General features: G+C 42.7%; 1 protein-coding gene across 1 annotated transcript in view; it reads left to right on the forward strand.

The window, feature by feature from the left end:
* Nucleotides 1-458: 458 nt before the first annotated feature.
* Nucleotides 459-20,044, forward strand: part of LOC108707858 (G protein-activated inward rectifier potassium channel 2) — an 81,169-nt gene continuing 61,583 nt past the window's right edge. Inside the window, exon 1 of the mRNA XM_018245894.2 lies at nucleotides 459-925. The gene's annotated coding sequence lies outside the window, so the exon portion shown is untranslated. The remainder of the gene's footprint in view (nucleotides 926-20,044) is intronic.

The raw sequence follows: 20,044 nt of genomic DNA on the forward strand, positions 1-20,044 counted from the left end.
CCTTGATTGCTTCTTTACCGGTCTGTTAACCCGCTTGCTTCTGCTACATTGATTCAAAAGTCAGACCACCAGTGCGGGCAATATAAGGGGACAGTCAGATGCAGCTTTCAATAGCAAATACCTTTAAATAAATTGACAGCATTTCATTTATGTATGTCTGAAAGATGCTTACAATTACATTTCATCTCTTTTTTTTTTATCCCTTTATTACTTAACTCTTTAACTGGGGTTTCCTTTAGGCGCAGTGATCTTCCCAGTTATCTTACTATCAGACCCCTGCAGCTGTGGGTTGGGTAAGCTTTATATTTATTCTTAGCTAATTGAAAGTCATGGAAACATGTTCCGTTATGAGAATATGCTCATATAAACACTATACATATGGATTGATGGATCAGCTACTGGATTTATAAAGGCGATTCTCAACCCCTGCAATCCCATCCTTCGTCAGTAGGTGGCAGAGTAAGTGCCAGGCTTTATTTCCCTTGCTTCCCAGGCTGAGCAGCAAGAAGATGCAGCTCCTGTGCAATTGAGTGCTATTCATTCAATCTGCGGATTTCACGACGTTGCACCTGCCTGGCTCTCATCACTTTCCCTCTTTCCTTGACCGTTTTTATTTCCCCTCGTGGCAGTTTAAACACCCCCACCCCCACCCTGACTTTGTCAGAGCAACACAGTTGGTTGTACTTGGATAATTATCATCTGCTTAGAAATATATGAATGTTTTGAGAGAGGGAGAGAAATGTTGGAGCTGGAGCAGCAGCAGTGATGTGTGTGCGGGAGGATCGGAGCCCACTGAGGGCCCCAAGCTTCTGATCTTAACTCTTTCACTCCTGAGCAATCACCCTACTGAGCAACTGGTCTCTGGCTAATTACCCACCAAAGCAACAGAACGTCATGAGAGGCTGATCCAGGGCATCAAAATAAGGTAAAGACTCCCAGCCTGTCACTAATACTTTACTTTGGGTCTAAAGATCAAATTGTGCTGGTCTGCTTTAGGTCTGTACTCAAGGCAATGGGGATTCAGCAGCACGGTATGTCATTAATTGGACTAGAAATGTATATATTTTAAATCTACTGCTGGGCAGAAGAGGGGTCCATAAGTGGGAATTCTGTTGGTGTTATTCAACACTTGTTTGTGTTTAATATATGAACATAATAGATATATGTGTGTGTGTGTAGTATGCAGTCTTATAGATACTGCTAAACTACAACTCTCACACTCCTTGGTTTTCAGGGTGCAAAGGGGTCTGGAGGCCCCAGTGTCAGACGTACGCACATAACCAGGGACTTCAGTTATATTGCCATTTGTTTCTATTGATCTGATGAAAGCCCCTATGCTTATCTGAATAGACCAGGCATTAACTGTTGATCTGTAGACACATCCAGATTGTCTCTGAGATATTATACAGCCGCCCTATCCCCAAAACTGTTTCAATAATGTGCTTTAAAAAAAATAATGATGTTGTGATATGGTGTATTTTTGTATTTGGGCTTGGAGATTCACAGCTCGGGTTGCAATAGTCTGCTGGCAGCCGACGTTGGATTATGTAACTTGTGGGAGGGTTGCTCGGTGCTGTTCCCACAACTATGCTGTTGAGGAAGGGGCATCACTACAAACCTCGAGTGATGACTTTAGCCGCACGCATTGCAGAGCCTTAAAGTTTCTATTCAATACAAAGGCAACTGCGTTTTTTCGACCAACTGCATCCATTTTTTTTTCAGGCTTCTTCCTTCCCCCCTCCATTGATTAGGGAACGACGCTGATTATTAGGCAGTTCAAAGGATAGAACAAAAAGCCACATCTGCTGTGAGAAGGTGATAATTAAGTAATACCCATCTCTGTGTCGCCATGGTGACTCCAGGGGGGAATCTGTTGTTAAAAATAAAGGCTTAAAATTTAAGTGCTAATTAGTTCATTCGCAATAAAAATAGCAACTTGCCCATGCAAAAAACTTTTAAAGCCCTGACAATTTATTTTATTTTTGCTATCCATGAGACGTTGTGTATTAGACATGGACATCGTTAAAAATATATAAGGGGCTCAGTTACATCCCAGATGCAGTGGGCAACTTGCACTTTTCACTATAATGAAAGGCACTTTTTTATTAAAGGTTCAAATGTGCTCTGCATACTTCCGTATAGTTGTGCTTTACTGCAATCAGTCCCAACCGCCTTCCATTCCGAATTGAATGCGCTTGCGCCTTTTGACGTGCAGAACTGTGCAAACCCTGCAGCTACTGTCACCTCTTGACCAGGCAGAAGCTCCAGGATTCCCTCAATGCCCTGCATCAAACCCTGCGGCACAGTTGCAGACATCACTCACACCCGAAAATTGCAAATAATGCCAGACAGACTTTAAAAATATTCAAGGAAACTCCACATACAGTGGCATCTATGTTGATGAGTCGGATGCAGTTTTGCCAGTCACATCATGAAGAGCCAGGTACAGTGAAGTGATGTCAGATTTGATGCCAGCATTGTGGGTGCCATGATGAACTGCACTATGCTCACTGCATCAATATAAGTGAAAGAGACCTATGTAGTTTTAGTCACTAGCGTGACATATTTGAGCGCCCTGGACAGAAGCAAACACAGACAGAGGTTGGAACCATTTTACCTATTTGTTTAGCACATTTGACAGTTCACAGCTTGAATCTATATACTCATTGGTTCAGCACCCTGGACAGATCATGACTTTAAACCATTGGTTCAGCATCCTGGACAGATCATGACTTTATTCCCTTGGTTCAGCACCCTGGACAGATCATGAATTATGCCTATATTTCCATTGGTTCAGAACCCTGGACAGATCATGAATTATGCCTATATTTCCATTGGTTCAGAACCCTGGACAGATCATGCCTTTAATCCATTGGTTCAGCACCCTGGAGAGATCATTACTTTATTACCTTGGTTCAGCACCCTGGACAGATCATGACTTTATTACCTTGGTTCAGCACCCTGGACAGATCATGACCTTAGGCCTATATTTCCATTGGTTCAGAACCCTGGACAGATCATGCCGGTAATCCATTGGTTCAGCACCCTGGAGAGATCATTACTTTATTCCCTTGGTTCAGCACCCTGGACAGATCATGACCTTAGCCCTATATTTCCATTGGTTCAGAACCCTGGACAGATCATGCCTTTAATCCATTGGTTCAGCACCCTGGAGAGATCATGACGTTAATCCCTTGGTTCAGCAGCCTGGACAGACCATGATCGTAGGCCTATATGTCCATTAGTTCAACACTTTGGACAAATGATGTTTTAGATCCTGCATGGCTCCTTTACAATGCCCCGCACAGTGTGCATGGTTAAAGTTCACATTCTGCCCCCCTACCGCCCTCTACTTTCCACATTGTTCATAGGTGCAAGGTAGGGAGGGACCGGCCACATTTGGGACCCTGTCCTTTGCAAGTGGTAAGGACAGGGCTGAGCTGCAACTCTAACACTGCTCTCTACACCAAACACCAGATTTTTGATTCAGCACAAAAGAACACTGTGCACTGTAAGTGAGCACTAAGGGGCGACTTCAAACCCCTGGGGTTCGTAAATGACCCCTTATACTTGCCTTTTTTCAGTAACTTCTACAGATCACAGCTTGAATTCTGTATATCCATTAGTTCAGCACTCTGGACAGCTCATGGCTTGAAGCCTATATACACATCGGTTCAGCACCAGTACAATTCACGGCTTGACTCCTCTTTATCCACTGGTTCAGCACCCTGGACAGATCCCAGACTGAAGCCTATACACCCCTTGTTCTAGCACTGCAATACAGCTCTAAGATTGTAAAGCTACACTCCAAGCAAAATCTCTCTAATAGGGCCATGAAAATGCTATTAAACATTGACAAATTGCTGCATGTTAACCACACTTACAAGGTGCCTTGCAGGAAAATGAATATCTCTTGTCATGGGCTAAATTATAGACTTATACACAGTAGCTTATACGTATGATGCTGTGGAAAGTGATCAAAAAGAAAAAATCTGTAAATCCAGTTGGATAATACCAGCAACATGCAGAGGGTTAACAAGCTAGAGCGAAATGTACATATTCAGTTGTAGAAGATACAGTATATGCTGTAGTTTTAGATTGAGGACAATAGCCTGCAGGGTTTTGTGGTATTAATATTTTGGTCACAGAGACAGGGCAGATTTCTCAAATTCGCTTTGGCTGTGCCCACATAAAATCTCTACCTAAGAAAACATCAGGCTAATTTGTAAAAGCTAAGGTTCCCAGTGCTGTGTGCTCTACTTGCTGAGCAGATTGGCAGAGCTCCAGGCAACAGTGTTGTAGCATTCCAGATCGATCTTGCTGTCAGGATGGATCTAAAGACCATGTTTTGTTGCTTTTGGCCTTGTGTTGGGCTTCTGTGTTGCTGAGCTTGGCCATTTTGGGTATGGGATGCTGAGTATCCTATATACTAACCGAAGGCCTATCTATGTCCCGAGTGGAGGGGAGGCAGATGCGCACGCAACTTCGGTTAGGATCTATGAGATGCGCGCGCAACTTCAGCCGAAAGACATAGATGCGGCCTTCGATTAGCAGATGTGCTGGAAGGTTAGGATCAGAACAGGTTAGGATCGGGGAGGCAGATGCGCTGGAAGGTTAGGATCTAGGGAGGCAGATGCGCTCACCGTCTCCTTCTGCCTCCCGCCGCCTCTTCTTTCCTGCTCACTCAGGCGGCGACCGCTGGAAGGTTAGGATCTAGGGAGGCAGATGCGCTCACCGTCACACTAGGGGAACCGGTTGCGTACCTGCACGAAAGTCTGTATAAGCGTCGGCCATCTTGCTACTCCTCTGCGACTTTGTCATCCGCCCACTGCCAAATCCGCCCACTAAAGTCTGTATAAGCGTCGGCCATCTTGCTACTCCTCTGCGAGTTTGTCATCCGCCCACTAAAGTCTGTATAAGCATCGGCCATCTTGCTACTCCTTTGCAAGTTTGTCTAATGGCGGCGCTAGCGTCACTCTAGGAGGGGAACCGGTTGCGTACCTGCACGAAAGTCTGTATAAGCGTCGGCCATCTTGCTACTCCTCTGCGACTTTGTCATCCGCCCACTGCCAAATCCGCCCACTAAAGTCTGTATAAGCGTCGGCCATCTTGCTACTCCTCTGCGAGTTTGTCATCCGCCCACTAAAGTCTGTATAAGCGTCGGCCATCTTGCTACTCCTTTGCAAGTTTGTCTAATGGCGGCGCTAGCGTCACTCTAGGAGGGGAACCGGTTGCGTACCTGCGTGGGTGGCCATTTTTAGCAAAACGGGCTATATTATCTCCAAAAAATATTGATGTTGACATGATAAACAACCAAGTGATTGCATTACTTCCTGGACAAAGCTGTGTCTTTCTGAGTACTGACTGTATTGATTCTGAAGACGAAAGTGAGAAACTTAACTTCCCATTAGAATATTTAAACACTATCAACAATGCTGGATTACCACAACACAATCTTATACTCAAAGTAGGAACAATAGTCATGCTGTTAAGAAACCTTAAGGGTAGGGGCACACGGCGCGATTTCGCCGCGATTCTGCGCTAAGCGAGTTGTCGCTGCGTTTTTTAAGCCGAAATAGCTTTGCTAACTTTGGCGCTGGCGTCAATGCAAATCGCGGCGAAATCGCTGCGCTAATTCACACGCGGCGATTCGTTTTCTATTGTCGTCCGAAGTTGCCTCGCTGAGCGTTTCCGGGCGACAGTAGAAAAAGAATCGCCGCGTGTGAATTAGCGCAGCGATTTCGCCGCGATTTGCATTGACGCCAGCGCCAAAGTTAGCAAAGCTATTTCGGCTTAAAAAACGCAGCGACAACTCGCCCAGCGCAGAATCGCGGCGAAATCGCGCCGTGTGCCCCTACCCTAACACTAAGCAAGGTTTATGTAACGGTACACGGTTGGTTGTGAAGAGCATGAGACAAAATGTTATCAAGGCAGAAGTGCTTACAGGATCCCATAGCGGTGATACTGTTTTGATTCCCAGAATTGACCTTACCAGTTCTGACCAGGAATTACCTTTTAAACTTAAACGACGACAATTCCCCATTAAGGCTGCATTTGCCATGACAATCAACAAATCACAAGGACAAACATTGGATAAAGTCGGCATTTACCTATCTGAGCCTGTGTTTGGTCATGGTCAACTTTATGTTGCATTTTCAAGAGTGCAGCGTTCATCTGATGTTAAAGTCAAGATTTTAAGTACAGCTCACCAGGGAGAACTCATTCAAGGACAGGAGAACATTTTCACAAAAAATGTTGTTTATAAAGAAATTTTTCAGTAACACTTTACTACCAATAAACTCAAAATTTAAGAATTCTAATAGCAGATAGGTAATAACAAGCAATAGGCACAGATTCACTCTACATCCCCACAAATTAGCGTCGCCAGTTGCTGCCTGGGGATGCCGAGTGAATCAGCACCCATCGCATTTTGCTGCCTCACTGTTGTTACCATTCTTTCATTAACGATTCTTTAGAGAATCGGGGGTTTACTGGTTGTTTATAACCTAAACAATATTATTTGTTTTAAAAGTTTGTCACCAGTAGTTTTATATTACGTCTCTACAGTGTTCAGTGCACTTTTTCCCAGTAGACCCCTGCAATTGATTCTGAATAGCCAATAGTGAAGAGTAAGATCATGTGTTTAGCAGTAGCATAACTTGGGCGCACTGGGCCCCCCCGCAAAATCTTCTGAGGGGTCCTCCTCCACTGCCCCCACTCCTGGCTCATACTGCACCACTGTGTAAAAGGTAACATGGGGGTTTGGTAGGGGTACTACAATACAGCAGACCCCACGGTCTAGGCCCACCCATGAATATGAGGTTTTCCGTATAGGGGGTTACTCCAATACTGAATAGTTCATCCACATGCCTCACCTTACCAGCTTGATATTGAAGTGCATCTGTGGGTGCAAGGAGCAGCAGGAACTCGGAAGAGTGCACCTTGACTGCAGTATGGGTAGGCAATTGTTAATAGGGCTCTAAAGGGCTACATTTTGCACCCATTGCCATGCCTAGAACTTGTGCCTAACCTATATAAACAAGGCCTATGACCTCAAAAGGTGGCTGATCCCCCATATCCTTGATCTTGTGGCCCTGATTTGTAATTGATCCCCTTGATCTCAGCCGATGGACAAAGTGGTCTATGGGAAATAAAAAAAAACTTTCCAAAGTCCTGCGTTTGATATAAAGTTCTTTTTGAAGTCTGCAGCTGTTAACAGGTGCTGGGAGTTGTACCTTAACACCAACTGAAGGGCCTCAATCTGTCATCCCCATACCTTTCTATGGTGTTCTATAGAGGTCAGGACCACCACCCTTACCTGCATTCCCTACAGACTTGCAGTGATGGTCTCAACTCCCAGGACATAGCAGGAATGACTGTATAATGATAGTGTTAGGCGTTCTTTATTAATTACTCTTGAAGGAAATCAGGGCCCTCGGCAGAATCAGAAACTTTGATAAATGGCATCATTAAAGCTGGGGCTGCTCAGTGTTAATGTTGCACTGCAGAGAAGCTGAAGCTTACAATCCCCGCGCTCCTTCTCTACACAATGAATTATTTACTGAACCGTAAGAAGGTGCAGGATAATGCAGCAACATTTCCCCACAGTGTTTAAAGTTCAGACTGTAAAACACACACACGGGCACTTGTCATGCAATAAACATGTAGATGCCGTGTGCATTCCAACAGCTTTTCCCAAGGGCTCACTCTTGCAGCAGGAATATCCTGAGGGGGTGCATTCCCAGTGCAGAGCATGTAACTGTCATGTTTTAGTAAACATCATTTACCTACGACTGTGCAATTAATGACTGTATTTATGTACATTCACAAAGGTTCTCAGTTTAGGTAATATACAGCGATGATGATAAGTGCAGGCAAATAAAGAAAGGATTAGGGGGAAAGACTTTAATATGTTCTTGCAGGGTGTTCTTTAGAACAAAATATCTGTATTATTATCAGCAAATAGAAGCAGCTGCTCCTGACATTTTGCTTGATTTTCTCCTGTTTACCCACTGGCCATACCCAGTAACACTAAAACATCTTCCATGGCTTCTTTTAAGGGGGTTGAGGGGTCAAAGGAAAGGTAATAATGGTGGAATCAGCATTGAGATAAGAAAAGAATGTTTAGTGGCCTTTTAACAATTTAGACCTAATATATAATAAAATTGTTTTATACAAAGCATTTGTAGCAGAGGACAGAAGGCATGCTGGGACATTGGGGTGCAAGATAGGATCCTCTGTTCCACAGTCCAAGATGGGACGTTCAGGCCTTGTAACCCCATTGTAACCCCATTTTACACACAGGCCTCAGTTACACAATAAGATAAACTGTCCTTGGCCTCTGCTGGGGGGCTTGGCCATTTAGTTGAGGGCTCCTTTCAGTTGTTTGTGAACATTCTGTTTCCCTAGACGTCGAGCAACAAAGGTTTAAGCGTTATTTGCCTGCAGCAAACAGATTGTGATAATAGCAATGCCACTGAAGAGCAATGATATCATTATTCATCTAAACAGCTCAGTGCTGGGATAAAGCCATTACTGCAACCGATGAGCAGGAAATAGCAGGGACAATATGAGTAGGAATGTCAGCACTTACTCCACTTCACTACTCAGCAATGACATCCAATGTGGGTATTCCTTGGTTATAGTGCCAATGAAAACTAACATAGTCAAGTCCAACAGCCTGCAGCCTTGTGCCTTTATATGGTCACAGAACCCCTCAGTGACTTCTAATATCCTTATCATTTACAGTAGGGGGTACATTATCCCTTATAATACATGAGTGATACTCAGAGTTCCCTGTATAACTCAGCCTGCAGCCTTGTGCCTTTATATGGTCACAGAACCCCTCAGTGACTTCTAATATCCTTATCATTTACAGTAGGGGGTACATTATCCCTTATAATACATGAGTGATACTCAGAGTTCCCTGTATAACTCAGCCTGCAGCCTTGTGCCTTTATATGGTCACAGAACCCCTCAGTGACTTCTAATATCCTTATCATTTACAGTAGGGGGTACATTATCCCTTATAATACATGAGTGATACTCAAAGTTCCCTGTATAACTCAGCCTGCAGCCTTGTGCCTTTATATGGTCACAGAACCCCTCAGTGACTTCTGATATCCTTATCATTTACAGTAGGGGGTACATTATCCCTTATAATACATGAGTGATACTCAGAGTTCCCTGTATAACTCACCCTGCAGCCTTGTGCCTTTATATGGTCACAGAACAACCCCTCAGTGACTTCTAATATCCTTATCATTTACAGTAGGGGGTACATTATCCCTTATAATACATAAGTGATACTCAGAGTTCCCTGTATAACTCAGCCTGCAGCCTTGTGTCTTTATATGGTTACATAACCCCTCAGTGACTTCTAATATCCTTATCATTTACAGTAGGGGTAGATTATCCTTTATAATACATGGGTGATATATATTTTTCATCTTTCTATTCAGGTCCTCTCCTATTCATATTCCACTTTCGTATTCAAATCAATGCATGGTTGTAAGGAAATATGGACCCTAGCGATCAGTGAGCTGCTGAATAAAAAGCTAAATAACTCAAAAACCCCAAATGATAAAAAATGAAAACCAATTACAAATTGTCTCAGAATATCACTCTCTACATCATACTAAAAGTTAATTCAAAGGTGAACAACCCCTTTAAGGTTAGCATTGTTTTCCCGAAGGTTTTTAAGGTTTACCACCTAGTTCCCAGAAGCTCATAGTCACCAACCTCTAATCTCTTATTAATTAGCCTGTAATCATTTTGGCAGTTTCCTATAGCTTCATCTAAACATGTTTAATAATCCGTACAGGCCGTGTAACAAACAAACAATACAACTGTATAGAATGTCAGCCGCAGCTGGGAAGTGGGTTATGGGTAGCCAGCAAGGAACACATCAGCCATAAAAGGCAATTAGCTAATGAAATAGCACGGGGGCATTACTTCCGGCAGATTTACTCGCATTCCAGAAACAAGGCCAAACTGTTTAACACATAGTGTGAACTCTTTGCTATTTCTTTCCTTTGCTCTGTGTATAAATAAATAGGCCAAGCGTTTATCTCTATATAGATACCCGGTCAGATACCTGAGCACTTCAATGGCTGAAAAGGAGATTTAAATATTCCCAAATTAAGGTATTAGAGCATTTGATGAAAAGGCATTGTTAATTGGTTGCTATTGGTAACTGCAACTGTCAATGGAGCGCCTGTGTTAGTACCTTATGTGATAGAGCAAACCCATTATTTTGGGATTTAGTCCAGTACCCAACGCGTCACAAAAGATTCCAAACCTGATTTGCAGACTGAAACGTGAACTTCCTAGTAGCAATTCCATGGAGGGTTCATAGAATCAATCATTTTAAGCAGAAAGCAGAAAATTGGCAGTTTGGGTCGAGCTGTTAGTCTTCATCTACATCTCGTTGAAGCAGAAACGATCGGAAGGTGCTAAACCCTGTCTCCTTGTTTGGAAATATGACGGTCTGATGAGAATATTTCTGCCATATCTTTTCTAGACAAGATCAATAATGAGCGAATCATTACTTGGCAGCTTACTGTGACTGTTTTATGTATTTGGAAAACAGCGGCAATACTCGGAGACAATTTTCAATTGGTTTTTTAGTTATTTAGCCTTTTATTCAGCAGCTCTACTGTTTGCACTTTCAGCCATCTGGTTACTAGGGTCCCGACAATCACTGCCATCTTAATGCATCAGACAATGAGATTATCTATCTATATACAGGTATAGGATCTATTATCCAAAATCCTTGAGACCTGGAGTTTTCTGGATCAGGAGTCTTTCTGTAATGTAGAGTTCCATGATGGACATTTAAACAGTATGAGGTCGAGAGACAATTTGCAATTGGTTTTCATTTTTTATTATTTGTGTTTTTTGAGTTATTTAGCTTTTCAGCAGCTTTCAGGTTTGCTGAAAGGGTCCAAATTCCCCTAGCAACCATGCATTGATTTGAATAAGAGACTGGAGCATGAATAGGAGAGGCCTGAATAGAAAGACGAGTAATAAAAAGTAACAATAACAATACATTTGTAGCCTTACAGATCATTTGCTTTTTAGATGGGGTCGGTGACCCCCCCTCCATTTGAAAGCTGGAAAGAGTCTGAAGAAGGCAAATAATTCAAAAACTATGAAAATTAAAAAATGAAGACCAATTGCAAAGTTGCATAGAACTGGTCATTCAATAACCTACTAAATGTTAATGTAAAGGTAAACCACCCCTTAAAAACCACTGAAAATGTGTAATGTATGTATAATGGGAAGTTAGGATGCCATCATATTGGCTGGATGTGATTCTGTAGGTGCAAGTCTGCTGTACCTATTGATTTTGGCTACTGGGTGAACCCTAGAATTACCCCCAAGGTTGTAGGTGGCGGTAGCTCCAGCTCTATCATGCACAATTTAGCACAGGGGGCAACATGAATGGCATCCATTTGGGCAATGCCCAATGCACCCATGGTTGCAGTCGTAAGTGAGGTCTATAGTGTTTTTTTTATGTGGTGTTCCCCTATAATAGTGTTTTTTTTTTACAGACTCAGAATTGAAAATAAGAAAATATAGAAAAATTGTGAAATTGTGACATATCTCATAGCTGCCATATTTATTGGGCTCATACATTATGGTGCTTTCCATCAAATTTCCTCTCATTTATCAGCCCAGGCACTTCTTGCTAGAGGTATTTATACAGAACTCTATTCTATGCCTGCTTTACTCCCTGCTCCTACAACCCCCTTCGACTTTAACATCGCTAAACAAAAAAATAAAATGCCCTCGGGGCTGTGCTCTATTATTCTGGTGACAAAAAGAGAAGATTCTCCAGAGAGGAGTGCTCAAACTCTCGGATGAGAATAAGAACCTTTATAGGAACACAAAGAGGTAAATGGATCAGGAAAATGAGGAGTTGACAGCATTTAGCCGCCTGCGTGGCTCCTATGTGAAATATGTGTGCGATTGAGGATTCTAGCTACACTTTATGAGCAGCCTTTAACTATATGTTACAGAGCTGTAATTCGCAAACAGTGGAACTGGCACTTAGGGGGATCTTGGTGGGGTTGCAGGGAAGCTCAGGCTGAAGGATGAGACTTGGGGGCAAATTTACTTACCTTCGAAGTTGCGCCAGCGTTGGCTTTGCCGCACTATGCCAGGCGAAGTTTCGTTAGGGCGCAGCTAATTCACTACAATCCGAAGTTGTGCTCAGGGAGGTGAAAGGTAGCGAATTTGCGCTAGCGTTAATTCATCAAGCAAAGCGAAGTTACGCTAGCGATGACTAATTTGCATACGACGCCAAGTTAAAGTACAATGGACGTATATGAAGCAGCAAATACATTACACTACACAAGCCTGCGAAAGCTTCATAAAATAAAATAGAGTTGTTATATTTCCCTATACATGTGCCCACTGTATAGTTTAGGTGCCATATGTTAGGAAATGTAGGGGGGGAAGGAGGGTACCCCCAAAAAAATGTACGATCTTTTTCACCCTATCACCCTTAAAAAAGTAAAAGACGCCAGCGTTTTTTGGGACTTAGAAAAAATGACAACTTTTTCTGAAGCAAGCCCTATTTACTCTATTGCACTTCGCCTGGTCTGAGGTGGTGAAGGTAAGTCTTGGGCAAGAGGTAACGTTCAGTAAAATGCGCAAGTTAGTGAATAAATGTAGTTACGTCCCTTCGCCATAGCGCAGTTTCGCCTGGAATAAGGGTGTAGTGCTAAAGTAGGTCCACTTCACTAGCAAATTTACACCAGGACCCGTTAGTAAATCAGCGAATTTGTGCTAGTGTTAGCTGCTTTGCGCTTTAGCGAATTTTCCCCCTTGGAGAGAATGGCCATTTTCTCTGTTAGATGCACCTTGAAGGTCAGTTAGGTCGAGATTTGGGTTAAATATATTTTCTTCCCTAGATATTCTTGAAACTATGATTGAATGACGGATACACTGATATTTTCTAACATCCATACTCTATAGCTGAAGTGGGCTTTGGTCAAAGGTTGGAGCTTCAAATGGGAAATGAGGTGAGGCATGGGAAACATGAGTTATGCAAGTCCATGGGTCAACTTTCAGGCTTTTTTAAGGGCCTAAAAACTTGGTTCCCAAATCTCCCCCTTATTGTGTTATAAGTGTATGAAGCACTAGAGGTTCACAATAGGAGGGGGATTCCTTGGGCGGAATCCTTTACTTTTGGATCCACTTTCTGAATCTATCATGAGTGAATTAGAAAACCATGCACTTCACTGATGAACCCCAATAAGGGCAACATCGGTCTTTAGTTGGGGTTCTGATCACCAGCCATCCTGCATATGCTTTAGCCTAACTGAGTTACACTGGTTTTCCTTCCCAAGAATCCTTCTGTTTTGTATCATATCGTACATCAGCCCCCCTACTTGTACTTAGCAGGGGAATATTCGCAGATATAAATATATGCACATTTATATGGTGAACATTTCTCTCGTTGGTGCATAATAAAGCTCCGTGAAACAAGTCCGTCTCTGCTGCAGTGGAACATCCATTATTGCTGTGCTGTGTAATGGTATTGGCGTTGAGATTCCTGTGTTCATCTGTCTCCGTGATTCAGGGATCATTATGGTACCAGCGAGAGCCCGAGCGCATGCTAATATCTACTCTGCAATGTTGGTTTTCTCTTTTAATTGCAATGCTAAGGCTGAAACTCATAGTGCTCTGTTATAGGGGAAATAAAGCTTTGGAAATAAAGTTTATCTTCAGTTCATTTAGTGTGGGGGCTGAACTTATTGTATGTTCAGAAGATTTTCCTCTGTGTACAGAACGTGTGTATATTTAAAACTACTATACTGATTCCCTAAAGCTGCCCGTACAATGGAAGATCCCCTCAAGTGTGGAAGTATCCCTTATTGGGTCAACCTGTTGATGGGCCCAATTGAAATCTAGTCCAATTATTGGATCATAGGGAGGAGATGGACATTTTCATACTTATTAGAGGAAAATATTTAACATGGACCCAATTCAGTCTCCACCCATCTCAGTTAAACCCTGGCTAAGCCCAAATCAGATATCAGCTGGGGAGGCCATAGGGTTTTTGCTTGATGTGATGTTCTCCTATCTGCTGATGAACTAACCTCATTGAGTGCCTCTCTATTGAGCCAGTTATAGGTAGAGAAATGTGCCTCACTTGAAAAAAGTGGAATTTTTGAGAAAGAAAGATGTTGGTTGCTCAATAATCGACCCACAACCACACCACTAAGAGGAGACAACAGAGGAAATCAGGGAGAAGAAACCCAATAAATGAGGATTAGCTAGAGGAGTCTAGATGATATGTGTATTCATTATCATAAGGGTTATTTAGGACAATATGAGGTTCTGGTATCCAGGCAATAGACCCTCTCTAAGAACTCCCAAAACAGCCCTGACATTTAGACAAAGAGTTAGGCTTTGTCATTGTTTTTCTCTTTATTCCTGTTTGTGTTCCCATCCGATGTAAGAAGCTCATTAGGCAATAAGCCGGCATTCTTTGCGGACCATTAGCCAGTGAGATTTAGGCTGCCTTCGACATTGCTGAAGATTTTTCCATCTCAGAGATACAGTGTATTGTTGAGTGCCTTTAACAGAATGGAATTTAACTGTATTCCATCTGAAGCAATTGTAAAGCAGTACAATAATACTGTGATACATAGAGAGGATTCGCCTAGCACTTTCCTCGGTCAGGCCAAAACCAATTATTGCTGCATGGCACGGGAATCATAAAATCGCTAGGGCAGTAATAACTCGGCATGCATGCCATAAATGCATCATTTTCGAGAAATAAGGGGGGGGCACAGAAATTGCAGCTGCAACAACAGAGTCATAAGTAGCAGCTCTTACATAGTAAATACTCAGTAATTGTTTCCAAACTGGTTCCTATGAAACTGCTTTTCCTACCCACGTATAGTGCAGTTGTGGCTGTGTTGTACCTTACTCCAATTTGGAAGACATGGCTTCCAGCATACACAGGGTTCCATAACAACCCAGCCAGAAGAATCAGATGGAAGAGCTGCACCTGACATATGGCAGATCTGCAACATGCAGATAGAATCAATGTTTGCCATTTGTGCTCGTGCCATTGTATCATACACCCCTCCCCCGTTTGTGCGCTGTTATACAATATGCTCATTTAACTGTCTTTATTTGACTTTTAGAAATTGCCCATTACAAATGTCTGTCTGTCCCAAAAATAGGCTGTTCCCACTTACACATTAATTTGGATGTGTCATTTGGTGGTATAGGGATTAGTAAGTACCCATCCATATTATACATTGTTAGTGCCCCTTAAGAGAAGAGGGTGGCTAAGTTGTATGAGAGGGTGAAGAGCCAGTGTAGTTCCACCAGCTGATCTCATGCTCCATGGGTGGGTAGACTCCCATGCATACAGCTACGTCAGATGCAGTGGTGTAACTGGTGGAAGCCAGACCCCCTACAAAGAAATCTGTATGGCAATCCCTAATCACCCCCTGGCCGCCTACTCCCCACCCACTGCCAGTTTACTTCCTCCTCTTCTGCCCCCCCCCCATCAGTCCGTTCTGGTGGTTTCCTGAATCCTCCCTCCCCAGAGTTCCTGTCCAAAGGCACTTTAGAACTTCAGAGGAAGCGGACCCCTCAACCTTGGCCCCATGCCCCCCACTTCATGGCATCTGCTTCCTCTATAGTTACGTCACTGGTCAGATGAGTCCCCTAAAGTTTATTAAAGGGAGGGGGTGAGTCAACAGTTTTTTCATGGATCATTTTAAAGAGAATAATAGACTTGTGCCCAGGGCCTGCCATGAGAAGGTTCTGGTGAAGACTAAGCGCTAATGAAGTCAGGGAGAAGGAACCCAACAAATGAGGATTGGTTAGAGGAGGGTTCGATCCTACATGTAATCCCTGTAGCAGCATGAGATAGTTGGTGAGCAGTCAGAAGCTCCAACATGGGGGTATATTTATAAAAGAGGCCTTGGTATAAGATAGCATTTTAGAACATTGCTGCCTCTTGCACCATGGTAGCAACCACATACCTCCCTGACTAGGGTTTCCACTTTTCGGCTTGAGAAAAACTGAGCGGGGGAGGAGGGCGTTGATGTCACCAGGGTATATTTGTGATGTCAGGGGGTGTGTGACGTCGGATGGATGGGCGATGATTTGGCGATCTGCCAGTGGTGTAACTAGATATTATTAGGCCCCATAGCAAATTATTTTTCAGGATAGAGATTGACCTGTTTTACAAAGTTTTATTTAAATGGTATATGAATTAGGGTCCCATATACCTACCGGGCCCCCTGCAGCCACAGAGTCTGCTTCCTCTATAGTTAAGCCTGTGCAATTTGCTATTGGTTGCAGATCGTTGTGTCAATCTAAGGAAATCCTGCCCAGGTTTCTTAATTTTAAAAACCAGACAGTTTTGATCCAGACAACCCAAAAACCAGGCTGTCAAGGTAAAAAACAGACAGGTGGCAATCCTATCCCTGAACATGATCTTCCAAATCACAGAGACTGCCTCCCCCTGTTGCCAAGTCTATCTGTTTAATTCATGAATGTTTTATTTATCTTCTGTAATTTAAATTCTTTATTTGTGAATTCTGTAATGAATGGGTAATTGCTAGTTCATTTGGGAAGGAGAGAGGCAACTGTCCATCAAGGATCAACCCCAAGTATCAACCTATGGCACTTGAGGGAATAAAAAAAAATATATATATATATAAATATAGGTATATATACATGTATACACACATACAACTGTAGCCCTGGATATTTTGCATATGAAAGAATACATCCATATTAAAAGCATTAAGGGGCTTTTAATAGTACTTCATAATCTGTCCTCATAGTTTAATTCTCAACCAGTTTAGCTGCATGTCTCTGCAATCTTTCCATCTCAATTATATCCTTCTTAAGAACTGGAGCCCAAAACTGCATTGCAGACTCCAGGAAAAAAAACCTGGTGAACCCAGAAGCGCTCCCCACCAACCAGACCCACACCCTGACCTCCCCTGCTGTCTCTGATCGTTTCACGTCAAGAAGAAAAAACGAGGTGCACAGGAGATTGGAGGCTGGTGGAGGGGAGTTGCAGCTGGGGTGGGAGACCAGGGGGTGTAGGGGCCACGGACCCCCAGACCGATGTTGGTGAATAGTAAAACAATGACTCAGTGCTGCCTTTTTTTTTGTACTTTCCACACTGCATCTTGAATTGTAAATGACCCCTCGTGTTTCATTTGTGACAGTAACTCATGAAAGGATCAGCGCTTAATCCAACAGAAAATGCTCAAAAGTTGCTGGAAAGGGACAGTATGGCTGCCTACTATAGACTTAAAGGGATACTATTTTTTCAAAATGAATCAGTTAATAGTGCTGCTCCAGCAGAATTCTGCACTGAAATCCATTTCTCAAAAGAGCAAACAGATTTTTTTATATTCAATTTTGAAATCTGACATGGGGCTAGACATTTTGTCAATTTCCCAGCTGCCCCAAGTCATGTGACTTGTGCTCTGATAAACTTCAATCACTTTTTACTGCAAGTTGGAGTGATATCAACCCCCTCCCCTTTCCCCCCCCCCAGCAGCCAAACAAAAGAACAATGGGAAGGTAACCAGATAACAGCTCCCTAACACAAGAAAACAGCTGCCTGGTAGATCTAAGAACAACACTCAATAGTAAAATCCCATGTCTCACTGAGACACATTCAGTTACATTGAGAAGGAGAAACAGCAGCCTGCCAGAAAGCATTTCTCTCCTAAAGTGCAGGCACAAGTCACATGACCAGGGGCAGCTGGGAAATTGACAAAATGTCTAGCCCCCTGTCAGATTTTAAAATTGAATATAAAAAAATCTGTTTGCTCTTTTGAGAAATGGATTTCAGTGCAGAATTCTGCTGGAGCAGCACTATTAACTGATTCATTTTGAAATTTTTTTTTTCCATGACAGAATCCCTTTAAGGTTAACACAAGAGAAGCCAAATCACAGACCCTAAAATAGTCCCACCTACCGCTTTCCTGGTTTTCACCCCTAACTGTGCGCGTGTGTATATTTGTGTACTCCATTGACTATATATACTGTAACTGTATGTTGGAAAGGGAGCAGATGTACAGTTTGTTTGTCCCAGAAAGTCTTTTCGAAATTCCCAATTTGAAAACAATTAAAACCTCGGTACTGAATGTTCTGATTCATTTGAGCAGCAGCAGCAGAGCTACATCTGATCTGTCAGGATTATATTCACCGCCCTGCTATAAATACATCCCTATAGCTCTCTGCGGCTGTGTGTGTAGGAAGCATCTCACTGAGCTATTCTGAAAGCCCAAACCATCAGTAAATAAAGAGCGATTTGGTGGGAAGTTAACACAGATTAATGGGTAAATGGTTCAATAGACAATAATGACGACCGATGTTTCTCTTACGTTGTCGGGGATTATGAAAGTGCGCACATTGTTTGTAACATAACATGGAACTTTACCTAAATACACCGGGTTTTATTGAAATTAGTTTGGAAACATGAAAGAGAATGGAAGCAATTTGAGGGCGCCAATGCCAATGATAGAGTAGAAGGGGGTTCAATAGCCGCCAACCAGTAGAACACTATTACATTGTGACCTGCTCTCTCAGCTGGGCTTTTGAAAAGTTGCGGATGAAAGGTTCTTAAACATAAGGTGATTTTTTGAACAGTTGCAAAGATAGGTCCTTAGTACAACAAATGGTGAGGTAGTAGGAGCATCAGAGGTTTAGCAATGGTCATGTAGTTTACAAAGGTTTAGGCACCAAAACTCTTAGGAGATAGAAATTGTGAAGGCATAATCAAGTCAAAGCTTCTCTGGGATAAAACTAGCCCCCTGCAAGTGCCTTTCCAGTGTGTGGTCTCTAAACTTAGGGCTGGTGACATCTTGCAGTACTAATTTCACACTACAACTACTCAGTGGAGCTTAATACTGCCCTTCTTAAGATGGCCTGTCTAACTCACAACTCCTGTAAGTGGTCAAAGACAATAATTGCTATCCACCTCCTTTATCCCACTCATGGTGTCCAGACTTCTATAAGGTTACTGGCCTCCAAACTTGATACTGGGACCTTTCTCTCCACCCGTGATACTAAGTGGAGACCAAACTGGAAGAGTAAAGTGCTCCCTCCCATTTCTGTCTATAACCTAAGAGGAACTAGTCATAAGATCCCAAGGGCACTTGGTCTGTCCCACAGAGCACAGGATCCAAGACTTCCTTTACTTTAGAGGGAATCAAACTTTGGATCCCCTTCTATTATCCTTATAGTTACATTTGGACCTTAAGCTATGGCAATCTGGCAAATTTAGGAACCTTCTTCTGTAGTAGAGGGTGGAACTATGAAATCTGTTACACCACTGAATGGGGCCATGGTATGCATTTTGGTTGTGTCCCACTAGTTAATAATAATGAAAACATATTGTATCAACATATAGTTAGTACTAGCTCCACAGAAGGACCTTTCCCTTGAGGAATAACTGCTCACCTGGGCAATGAACAGTGGGATGACAGTCCTGTATGTCTCCTGGTGCAGAACTGACACTGGGAATCTCAGCAACAACTTGTGTCATATCTTGGCAGTTTATCAGAGTTGGGTTGGAGATGAAGGTTCCTCCCTCTGACCTTCAGGGAAACCTCTCCCTGTATCTCTGGATGTTCTCACATCAAGGATGGTGGTAAAGGAAGGATGATTGAACTGCTTAAGAAGTGATTACTCTTTACAAGTACATTAAAGGACATTATAGACAAAGAGCAGGGGAACTTTTTCAGTTAAAGAGGATCATCACACCAGAGGCCACCCCTTTAGACTAGAGGAAAAGAACTTTCAGTTGAAGCAGAGTAGGTGGTTCTTCACATTCAGGACAGTGAGGTTGGGGAATGCACTGCCGGGTGATGTTGTGATGCTAATTCTGTTAATGCTTTTAAGAATGGCTTGGATGATTTCTTGGACAAGCATAATATCAAAGGCTATTGTGATACTAAAATCTACAATCAGTATAGATATTGGTATATATAGTATATGTGAGTGTATGGAGGGGTCAGTGTAAATGTGTGTGTAT

The sequence above is a fragment of the Xenopus laevis genome, chromosome 2L, assembly GCF_017654675.1.
Source record: "Xenopus laevis strain J_2021 chromosome 2L, Xenopus_laevis_v10.1, whole genome shotgun sequence".
Classification (NCBI taxonomy): Eukaryota; Metazoa; Chordata; class Amphibia; order Anura; family Pipidae; genus Xenopus; species Xenopus laevis.